Below are 12,235 nucleotides of genomic sequence, written 5' to 3'. Positions count from 1 at the left end.
GGCAAAGCCATAATCGTCGTGTCGTCTGCTACGCGTCACCCCATATTTCGCAATTCGCCGCAGTGGCGCTGCGTTCGCGAGTGCACCAGTGGCGACACACAGCGGCCGCCCGGTGCCCATTTGTATGGTCGCCAATTTGATGTCGTCACGGACCACCATGCACTATGCTGGCTGTAGTCATTGAAGGATCCCTCAGGCCGTCTCGCCCGCTGGTCGCTTCGCTTGCAGGATTACGATATCCGCGTACTGTACTGCAACGGACGCCAGCATGCTGACGCTGGCACCCTCTCACATTCTCCCTTGCCTGACGACAGTACCTGCTGCTCACTATCCCAGCTTGACGTTTCTTCCGTCGACAGTGGGACCATCGCTTCCGAGCAGCGCAAGGACGCCTGGATTGCCTCCATCATAGACTTCCTTGCTGATCCGTCATCGCCTCCAACCACTCGTGCGTTGCGCCGTTGCGCCATTTCGCCATTCGCGACGACCTGCTTCACCGAGGCAGTTACACCTCTGACGGCCGCTAGTGGTTATTAGTAGTACCTCGAAGCCTCCGTTCTGAAATCTGCGCATCGTTCCACACTCGGGACTTTTTTCAAAACTTACCAGCGCCTCCGACCACGCTATTACTGGCGAGGAGCGTACAACTACGTTCAAAAGTTCGTTCGCTCATGCACCCACTGTCAGCGCCGGAAATCTTCACCGCAGCTCTCGCGAGCTGGTCTGCAGCCTCTACCCTGCCCTATCCGGCCGTTCGGGCACGTTGGCATCGATTTGTATGTTCCACTTCCTTTGACGTCGGCTGGTAGCAGCTGGGCCATTGTTGCACTAGATCAGCTTCCACGATACGCCGAAACCGGCGCTCTCCCAGCAGCTACAGCGTGCGATGTTGCCTCATTCCTGCTTCGCCGATTCATCCTGCGGCATGGTCCACCTCAAGAACGGCTCAGCGATCCCGGACGCGTCTTCCTGTCAGAAGTAGTTGAAGTGATTCTCAAATAGTGCCACGTAGATCATCGTACGACTACGGCGTACCACCCTCCAACGAATGGCCTCACGGAACGCTTCAACCGTACGTTCGGCGACATGCTTTCAATGTTCGTCACCTCCGACCACACGAACTGGGAAGCCATTCTGCCCTTCGCAACCTACGTCTATAATACGGCTACGCAGAGCACCACTGGATTTTCACCCTATTTCTAACTGTATGGTCGACACCCTTCGCACACCATCGACACCATTCTTCCGTACCGGCTGGATGCATCCGACTGCATGCCTATTTCTGCCACGTTGAGGCATGCAGAAGAGTGCTGCGACCTAGCCCGGGCCTTTACTTCTGATGATCAAGAGCGCCAGAGAAGCACTCGCGGTGACGCCACTTCCACGGTCACCTACGATCCGGGAGCGCTCGTGTGGCTCTCCGTCCCTTTCACTGCCCCTGGCCTCTCATCCAAACTGGTCCCGAAGTCTGAAGGCCCTTATCGTGTTCTCGAACGCGCATCTCCTGTGAACTATGTATTAGAATCAGTTTAGCCATCTTGAGACATGCGCCGCCGTGGATGAGACATTGTCCATGTCGACCGTCTAAAGCGTTACTACGACCCGTTCATCGTGATGAGCTGTTAGGTCGCCGGACGGCTCCCTTATCGCCCCCAGGGGTGATTGTAGCGAAGCAGGGAGACGCTAGTGGATTCAGCGCTACTGGCTCTAAACGCTAGTGGGTCGAGCACTCTCGCTCAGCAACGGCTCTCGTGTTTGGAAGCTGTGACTGCCCTGCCCGTCGACGTTGCGCTGCTCCGAGCTCTGCCAAATAAACGACTTTAGGCATGGAACAATTCCGCACCGTCATTCCGCCGTCACCAGTCCCGTTCGCCACCAGCTCGTCGGCCGTTATCCCTATCGCCTCAGGCTCGTTGCGCGCCGTCCCCCATGAACCTCCGACACTCTTCCCCGGAAAACTAACTGCTGGAGCTACCGGAGGTGATGCTGCACTGACGACTCGACCTACAAATCCTATGATCACTTTACCGAACCGACAAAACCTGGTTGATGTTATGGTCAATGGCATAAACATTACGGCGTTGACCGATACTAGTGCGCCACCTTCTACGACCGCGTACGACGCCGCTTTTACTGGCCGGGCCTTTAATTCTCTGTGCCCTGCTACGTTGCTGCCTGTGCACTTTGTCAGCGCCACAAACGAGCTGCTGTATTACCCGCTGGACGCCTACAACCCATCAATGTCCCTTCCGAACAATTCTTTCGCGTCGGCATCGATCTCCTAGGCCCTTTTCCTACTTCTAAAACCGGCAACAAGTGGGGCGCTGTCGCGACTGACTACACGACGCGTTACGCCATCACGCCAGCATTGCCGACAAGCTGCGCTACGAATGTTGCGGAATTCCTTCTGTATGACGTTACACTACATTACGGCGCCCCGAGGCAGCTGCTCATTTATCGCTGCCGCACATTCTTGTCCCGCGTTGTCGAAGATCTTCGTTCCTGTTCTGCCGTGACAAACTAACCACCGCCTATCACCCCCAGACCAATGGACTAAATGAGCGGCTCAACCAGACGTTGACGGAGATGCTATCCATGTACGTTTCTCCAGACCACATTGACTCGGACGACTGGTTACCCTACACAACATTTGCATATAATTCGTCCCGCCACGAGACCGCCGGGTTTTCAGCCTTTTATCTGCTGTTCGGCGGCCACCCAACTTTGTCCTTCAACACACTTCTTCCACCCGCTACCAACATTCTAGCTGAGTATGCCCGCGACATCTTCACCCGGGCTCACACAGTTCTCCAGATTGCCCGCTAACGGCTCACTGCCTCGCAGGATGCACAGAAGACGAGGTACGACAGCCGCCACCGGGATGCGGCCGCCATGGCCGGGATTCGATCCCGCGACAAGGAAAAGTAGTAGGCCAGGGGTGCTATGCAGGATGCGCCGAGTTTCTCGTTCGCACGAGTTTTACCCGAGTTTGCTCGATGGCAGTCAGTGAACGGAGATAGCAAGGAACGTGCAATAACAGCAGGCAAAAATAAATGTCGATATAAAGCCACGTATGACAACATGAGCGCACCCTGCGCAGCACAGTGCTTTCGCGCTTCAAGCACAGAGGACTGCGCAACAATACGCGCCAGCGCCGCGTATTGTTCTCAACGTATTATCGCAATTTAGCAATACCGTGACTGTCCCGCTGTCTATCTGCACACTTGCCGCCAGCCGCTTGCCACGCCTTTCTCGGGCGCGTCAAGGGCATTCCTCCTCTCTCGAGCATTATCTTTCTAACCTCCGTCGAATGCGAACTGGTCACATGCGGTGCATTCTTGCACCTACACTTTCCCTCAATCGAATACATTGAAATACAACAAATAAAATAACAAACATTTTATTTCTTAAAGTATCGGTTTTTCGTTTTGAATGCTATAAATTTGTGATGACAAACGGACATCGAGTTAAGTATTAAATTTTGCACTTTTTTGCCGCGTGTGGCGACAGTGAGGCGAAAGCTTACAAGCAGATACATTCCAGAGGGTCGCACGCACGAGGGACTAGTTCATACGGTGAGCAGTCGCCAGGGGCGCTGCAGTGCTATTCTCGATAAAATCGATGTGATGATGACGCATAAAGTCAGTCATGACAATGATCTGTCATTCCCTGTCGATTATGGGAATGGCAACGCAGCGCTGCGGCATGGCTGTTCACCGCAGGTGCTTTCACTGAGGCGGCTATTAAGGCCGCCGCTTTACCAACTAAAACGAGACTCTAGCCATTCTTTATTCAAACAAAACTCGCAGCGCCATTGGCATTATTGCGAGGGGCATAATACAGAGAAAAACAAATCAACAGAGTTTTGGCTCACAACATCAGCCGGTAACAAATTCCACTCCGATATGGTCCTCGGAAAGAAAGAAAACTTAAAAAGGTTAGTCCTGGAGGCATATTCCCGAACTTTCAACACATAGTCTCTTCGGGTGGATAAGTAATATGGGGGACGCAGATATGATGAGGCCTTGATTCCAGTTTGATTATGATATATAGTGTAAAAAAGCTTGAGACGAAGATTCTTGCGGCGTTCGCTTAGAGGAGTCCATCCTAGATTTCTTTTTAATTCCGTTGCACTATCAAACCGATTGTACCGCCCCAGGACATACCTTGCAGCGTTAGACTGAATGCGTTCCAACGCATTCAGTCTAGCGGAATGCGTTGGAATGGGTTGGAATTCAACGGAATGGGACGGATCCCACACAGGGCAGGCGTACTCAAGTAATGGCCTTACGTAGGCTGTGAGAGACGGGTGCAATGGCTGTCGCTGCAAAATTGCTGTGCGGTATTGTAGGGTCCCTTACCACTGTCGTTGAAAAGAAAAGAGTACAATCATTGCATTCTACCGGTGCTAACATACGGGGCAGAAACTTGGAGGTTAACAAAGAAGCTCGAGAACAAGTTAAGGATCGCACAAAGAGCAATGGAACGAAAAATCTTAGGAGTAACGTTAAGAGACAGGAAGAGAGCGGTGTGGATCAGAGAACAAACGGGGGTAGACGATATTCTAGTTGACATTAAGCGGAAGAAATGGAGCTGGGCAGGCCATGTAATGCGTAGGATGGATAACCGGTGGACCATTAGGGTTACAGAATGGATACCAAGAGAAGGGAAGCGCAGTCGAGGACGGCAGAAAGTCAGGTGGGATGATGAGGTTAGGAAATTCGCAGGCGCAAGTTGGAATACGCTAGCGCAAGACAGGGGTAATTGGAGATCGCAGGGAGAGGCCTTCGTCCTGCAGTGGACATAAATATAGGCTGATGATGATGATGATGATCATTGTAGGGTCCGTAGTGACGCAGCACAGTGAAAATGCACCTGTTTAACTGCGTGCGCGAAGTCTCCGCGATGAAGAAGAGCGTGCTATCCAGCGACACAATTCTTCGCTTCTCATCGCTTGCCAAGTGAAGGTGCCTCCGTGCACATGTACGCAGAATTTGAGTGTGTTGTTCACTCCAATGTGCTTGCCGATTGCCTCTGCTGCTGAGCTAACAGCGATCGCAGATGGATTTGTAACGACAGCACAGCAATCGCTTTTTGGCGGGTGAGGGCTCTTGTGTGCAGTTAGGATATCAGATTTCGAACCCAGGAAGGTGTTGCAATTGCTTAGTGTGCCGTGCTTGTGATGAAGAAATGCCATCGCACTTGGTGTGTTTGCGCTGACCGCTGACCGTGTTTGCGACACTGCGGCTTCGATACATCACTGATGACAGAGCAGCCATCTCAAATGACAGCTGCGATACGTTGTCGTTGGAAAACACTACGCACTGCTCAGGATCGTCGTCCACCGCGGCGCATCGACGCCTTGCAAGCAGCTACAGTGACCTGCCGATAATTATTTGCTGTGCGCTTCGTCGCCACAATGCAGGCATGAACCGTGTTGTGGGGCCATCACAGCCCAAGAAGATATATGCATAAGCCAGCAAAAGTCGACGTTTTTTTTTTTATAGTGGTGCTCAGTACATCACCGATGGCAGTGCGTTGTGCGTGTTTTATTTCGCCGGTCAAGATTGTTAATGCCTCTCAGTTCCGCACCACGTCGCTGTTGCCGAAAAATAAGTTGGGCGTGGCCCAACCGTGGTGGGCGCGCGCAAGAGTTACATGCCTCGCGCGGGACGTGACCTATGGTTTTGACTGACAGGCGAACTCGTGCCAAACTCGTACATCGCGAAACCCCCCTCGAGTTGAACTCGTGAACATGGCGGCGGCAGCAGCAGCCTGTGTCATCGCATCCAGCGGCAGTAAGCGTCAATATGACCTTCTGGACCCGTTCACCTACATGACCGACGTAGAGTTTCGCGTCATTTTTTCCTTTCCAAAACGTCAGTGCGCTGGCTGTGTGAGGAGTTAGGCGAAGGCCGTCGTCTGCGGAGACCGCGTGGCGGGCAAATTATGCTTTCCGAGCACACAGTGGTGTGACTAGGCTGCGGAGGAAAAGTTCGTGCGATCACTTCGGCTCTCCTGTTTCAAGCGCTGCTCGTCCACCGCGCCCCAGCCCTATCCCAGGTCCGGCGTCGTCATCGGAGTACTGGGGCGCCTGCGAGCACCTGGGCCGGTATTTTGTAGCGATGCCTTTCCGGTAATAATGCCTTTTCGAGCTTATCGCGCTTTGTCAGTGGTCAGAGCGACAGCCCGCTCACGTTATCAACGGGATCAGCCGGCCGTGAGTGGTGGATGATAAGACTAGTATATAATAAGTCATTAGGCATCGCTACAATATCGCGGCCCTGGCGCTCAACCCGGACCAACCAACCTGCGCAGGCGAAGCGGTCACATTATATTGGAAGGCTCAGAATGGACGCCGCGCTGCCTTCCCGTGCAACAACTGCCGAAATCAGTTTTCGCAGTTGCACGGTACGCTGCACTGGGCAGAAAGGCGAAGGAAGTTACTTCGCCAACACGGGCCGCCTCGTCCGTCCGAGCGACCACCTCTCCAGGCGGCAAATGGTTTGGCTCACGTACTGCGTGAGCCAAAGCGTAGACATATGGCTGTTGAAGGAGATGACCAGTGACTTGTTTCCTCTATCGGAGCACGCCTTCGCCGACTGGAGGAACTATCGCCGTAAGTTCGCGAGGGACGAGCTGCTGGCGCAACCGCCGCTCGGTGGCCCCGGGTAGATAGCGCAAATTGACGAGTGCCTTCTTCGCGGCGAGCAAAAGTACAATCGAGGCCGCCTAATGTCGGACAACTTTCCGCCGAGCCGTCAAAATTACGGCGGTGTTAAAGATGGTGGCCCATGGGTCTTCGGCATGTTTTGCGCGACCAGAGGGGTGCTTCGACTTTAAAGGTCGACCGACGAAAGGAGGCGACGCTAGGCGCCATTGTTGCAGCCAATGTTCAACCGGGGACCATTATTCATAGTGGAGAATTGGCCGCATACAAATATATCCCAAATTTAGTGGATGCTAACGGGGCTATGCCTCAATCTGCATTGGGACATAGTCAACCACAGCGTGAACTTTGTGGACCCCACGGGCGTTCACACGCGAAAAAATACAAAGTTATTGTCAAAAAGGGGAACGCCACATCGTCAGCGATGGGTACAGGGTAACTTCACCGATGCTGGAGTCCCACCTGGGATGGATGTGTTGGCACTCAACGGCCACGTGCTCTGCAAAGACCCTGTCTTGCGTTTGTTAGAAACCACGGATCACTCGGGCTACCCAGTATAAAGAGTCCTTCTTGCGGCTGTTAGAAGCCATCGCTCGACGCTTGCCAGTATGAAGGTGCATCGCAATGTAAAAGAAAATAAAGCGTAGTTTTCTGACCCTTGTATGAGTGCTTTCCAGCATTCCTGAGTGCTTACACGGTAAGCGCGCGGCAAACCCCTTAGGCGCTAGCCGACGCTCACTTCGTCTCGCAGCTGGGGCAGCTGGGGTGCCTCGATGCGCGCGGGAGGCACCCTACTCGCAGCCTTTGTTTAGCGGGAGCAACGAGCGATCTGTTAAAAGCCCAGTGTGAAAACCAGGCGCACACCAATCTGTGCTCGGAAATGGGAGCGCAAGCACGTAGCGAGCCGCACCAATCCAATCCAGAGGAAAGAGAAAGATCAACGAGCGATCTGTTGAAACCCCAGTGAGAAAACCAAGCGCACACCTATCGGTGCTCGGAAATGCTAGCGCAAGTCCGTAGCGAGCCGCGCCAATCCAATCCATACGAAAAAAAGAGGATGGCGAGCGTACCTTTGTGGTATAACGCGAAACGTATTAAACTACAAAATAGTCTAATACACATTCAGTGTACATCTTGTAAACTTTAAAATGGTTATAACTCACACAAATGTGACTAATATATTGTACTAAATGCATTTATTTTGTAACTTTCTTGTGCCTGTAATGCACTCAGTGGAACGACAAACAAGTGAAAGAATGCACGACCATGCACCGACCGTATGATCACGTGAGCCCCAGTTTGTCGACCGCCCATATGGCAACGCCCAAGAGATGATAGCCACCCAGAGTGAATCTAGACAAACCAATGAAGCTGGAGGCGTGCCGACGCACAATCTTTGTCTTGTTACCATTTGTTCTTTCATCTTGGGGTGTCGCCAGAGCTCGTGAAGATCCTGAGTTTCGCCAAACTCGGCGCATCCTGCATAGCACCCCTGGTACACACACGACAAGCTTCGCTTACCCCCATTTTCTCGACAGGGGAAGAGCTGGTGATTTTAGTACATGTATATATATATATATATATATATATATATATATATATATATATATTGTTTTTCCATGTTTCATGAACTTGGTGCTACTGAACAGTGCAGTGCATGCGCCTTTATTACAATGAGCGGCTAGATTGGTACCGCGTTCCTGTTTTTTACATTGCTCTGTCACTGAAACATTGCCTAGTTTCTCCACTGTATGCCTTTCGATAGCCTAAAGGTACTTGGTACACATCTGAAGCGCACGTGGTGAATTGGGTTTCGTGTTTAGTAGAACACTGCGGGCGCTGTGGGTTTTTTATAGCACTGCATAGTTTTGAGAGCTTGCAGGGAGCGGAAAAGCCAAGGTGCTTTCTAGCTCAATGTGGGCAGCAATCGGCGTAGTGACAGCGACCTCATGACTGAATTGTGCTAATTGATTCGGACTGTTCAAATATAATTCCTATAAGCCAGGTCACTGGAGTACGTTCGTATCTCGTCCTTGAAACACTAATTGCCACCGTGTTTCCGCGTGTCCCCGGTATTGCGGCTCCTTTCTCCGGTAGTCTCTTGTCTGCGCCTACCGTAAATTGTCGTTTTAAAGCGCAGCTGCGAGTACACGGCCACTGAAAATGCACAGCAAAGTTTGCCTTGTCCTGCTGATAAATCTGATTGACATACAGTTACCAGTGGAGTGTTAGAGGCCAAAGCAACACACGGGAGAAAACGAATAACCTTCTAAAACTCCGTGCCGCGCTTTGTGAGGAATATTCGTTTCCTCCCCCCCCCCCCCCGCTCCCCCCAAGGACGAGCAGTTTCTGCGAAGTCCCTGAAGTCTTCACCGGGGGTGCCGCTGTCGCTTGGGTGAGCCCGCAGCTTTGCCAGTGCGCTAGCACAGGTGGCGCGACAGGCGCTTCTTCTGTGAACGATGGCGAGGAAGGCGTGGGTTGTGTTCCTCTGGCTGCTATGGCTATCACCAGCCAATGGCGCGCCCATCAACGTGTGCGGTTAGTTGAATCCTTTGTTTCGGCGCAAATACAGAGAATGCCTATAAGCGCAGTTATTTCGGTTTTACCGATGATAGATACGAATGTGTGGTAGTGCGTCTGTTTAGATTGTGATACAGTTTTGCGTCCCGACACAGACTGAGCCTGCATACAACTATCTCCTAACCTGGGGACGTATTCTCGGACGGCCGCTTTCGGCGATACAACTTTCAGTGCGCACGCTTATTGGCTGGTTGAGCAAAACCGAATGAGCCGATTGGCTGGTTGTGCACTAGGTCACCAGAAGGCGATAGTTTCGCCGCAAGTGATGGTCCGAGAATACGTCCCCTATATAGTGCACTCGAAACAATTGAGAATATAATTTGAGCAATTTAACACGTGTTGGAGGCCGCACGAACTTCTTAAGCTTAAGATCTCGAAGCAGTAGCATCGCACGTATTAAAATAAGCCCAGATAAACACAATGCAGGTGCAGTCTGCCTCTCTTTTAAGAACGATAAGTTGTTACAGTGCCGAAGCTGTTGTATAAGGTCGCGCGTAATTGTGAAAGAAATCGTTTATATCATGTATAAATGAGCATTTACGCTGACTTTAGGCTCTTCAATTTATTCGAACAGAGCACGAGCTGAACATAGCTGCGCTCGTGATCTGTTGATCGATTATCAGATTAACTGTCTTTAACACTTGTTAATAATCGGTGCTTTCTGTGTATTGTAATTCTAATATGTTCTCAAAGTTCAAAAGCGGCATGTGACTCCGCAATGACGCAGTAGAGCCCGTAGAAACCCTTATAAAGAATGTAGATCCGTTTAACTTTTTTATGGCTCAAAATCTCTCTCTCTCAATTTTAATTTGCGAAACTAACGAAAGGGTGATGTGAAAAAATCCAAAATAAATGTGCGGGCTTTGCACGCGTAAATGCGATATTAATAATGCGAGCGCAAAAGTCAACTTCGGGCATTTTGGAGCTCTTTATAACAATTTTAGATTTATCCGTGGTATTTTTGTTAGCTATTCCTGGCAATTTAGTGTTCAATTAACCGGATAAAATATTTTGGCATGGAACATTCCAGAAATCTTTTAAAAAGTGATCCCAAAGTTGCAAAAAGTACATTTGCGTCTCTTTCTCAGCTGTAAGATGCGCAGTGAGGTGGTCCACCAAATTTATGAAAAGTTGGTACTTTCACAGTAGACACCCAACACTTTGTTTCGGCATGTTTAATCAGAGTAATATTTGTTTTAGGCAAGAAAGAGCTTTTTGAAGTTTCATGCCTACTCCAAGTGGTTGAGGCTACAAGCGCTCGGCAAAGTGAAGCGAACAGTGCATACCCATCCAAGACATAGAATTCCATACGTTTCAATCCCCTGCTGAGAGGATGCCCACTTAAAGTCGAAGAGGAACGTCGTTGGCGCGAGTCTCACCCCGCTATATGAGCGCGCGAAGCTGCAGCTAAGCGTCTAGAATGAGCCGAAGAAACGAACTGCGAAAGCCGAAGACAACGCATCTCCAAGTGTGCAGCAGGCTTTCGTCTTGGCGTGTTACAGGAGTGTAACATGCTGCCCAACTTTTTAGCAGATATGTCGTCGCTGCTTGCATTGGAACGTAGATGGCCAATGTATAAACTCGTTCATCCAATGAAAAAAGTGGGGAGCATCCTGGACATTGAAGCGTAAATGTTCTGCAGAATCTATAACAATGGCCTCTCCTTTCTTGAAAATAACTTTTTTTCCCATGCAACAATTTTGCTTATTTGTTTGTAAAGAATTAACTTCGAATCCTGACTGACGTATTCCCGGTTCACCGACAGAGAAGTTGGAGGTGGCTAAATGGTGGCACATCAGTCTCAAGCACTTCTGCAACGGCCGCCTGAAAAAAATCCGGTCAGTGCAGAAAATTCACCGCCACGCCGGGGCGTGTACTGCAGTGAAGATGCACTGCTGGGAAAGGGCATCGTATAGAGTAGGGACCCAAAAAAATTGTCTTCTCAAAAACAAAACTTACACCGAATAAACTTTCGGAAACAAATTTTTAGATGCCTTTCTATGAAACACGGAACATTTAATATTTTTAGGCGAACCACCTCAATGCAGAATTTACAGCTGAAAACGCGAAACAAATTATTTTTTTCGCAAATTTGGGATCATTTTTCTTCAATATTTCGGGGTAGTGGCATGCCAAGGTATTTCAGTCAATTATACGGACCCAAGATAACCAGAAATGGTTAACAACTGCTACTAAATGTAAACCTTAGATAAAAACTTTCATAAATTCCCTAAATTTTCCTTTTTGCCCACATTTTAAGTACGTGGCCTGCGCAGGAGGGTGTACGTACAGCAAACTCTTTCTACAGGCCCGACCACTCATCGTACGCTCCTGGCTATGAGTCATGCGTCGGCGAAGCCGTGCGTCCTTGGCGTCTCGCTGGAGTAGACGCGCGGCTATCTCTGCCCATCCCACATATTCGCGTACGGTCGCAAGCTGTGCGCCCACATCACGTGGCCAGCTTGTAAACTTTCGCCACGGGTGCTGAAACAAGTTAGTTTCGCAAGGTGGAAAATCGGGCGAGTTGGTCTAACTTCATAGTTGCAACAGCGTGACTGAGTGAAAAGTGCTGTTCCCTCCTTTTTTTTTACTCTGTCAGTGTCCAGTCGCGCTGTTGAGGATGTGTACATACAAACTATCCGTATCTCAATTGGAAAAGAATGAAGGTGCTCTAATGCTGATAAATACACGTAGAAAATTGTAGCACAATGAACTTCAGAATAAATGTTCCCATACACGAACTGCTCCCCTAAGGGAACTCTAGAAGTACAGGGTTACGCCCAATGAAGCGCACACTTTGTAACAGTTTCGTATGGCTGGTCGCCCTTCCCTTCGTTAGACGCCTATGGACTCGGAGCCGTGGAAGCTCACGCTTAGTGAGACACCTGTCCCGTGGTCTGTGTAGTTGGGCCTTAAGGTATTCAAACAAAATTTTCGCTTTCATTGAAGTGAGATTCATATTTTTTTAAGGATCTGTGCTTATAC

The sequence above is a fragment of the Dermacentor silvarum genome, chromosome 1 (genome assembly GCF_013339745.2).
Source record: "Dermacentor silvarum isolate Dsil-2018 chromosome 1, BIME_Dsil_1.4, whole genome shotgun sequence".
Lineage (NCBI taxonomy): Eukaryota > Metazoa > Arthropoda > Arachnida > Ixodida > Ixodidae > Dermacentor > Dermacentor silvarum.
The sequence above is the reverse complement of the archived record's forward strand: the minus strand, read 5'-3'. Positions refer to the sequence as shown.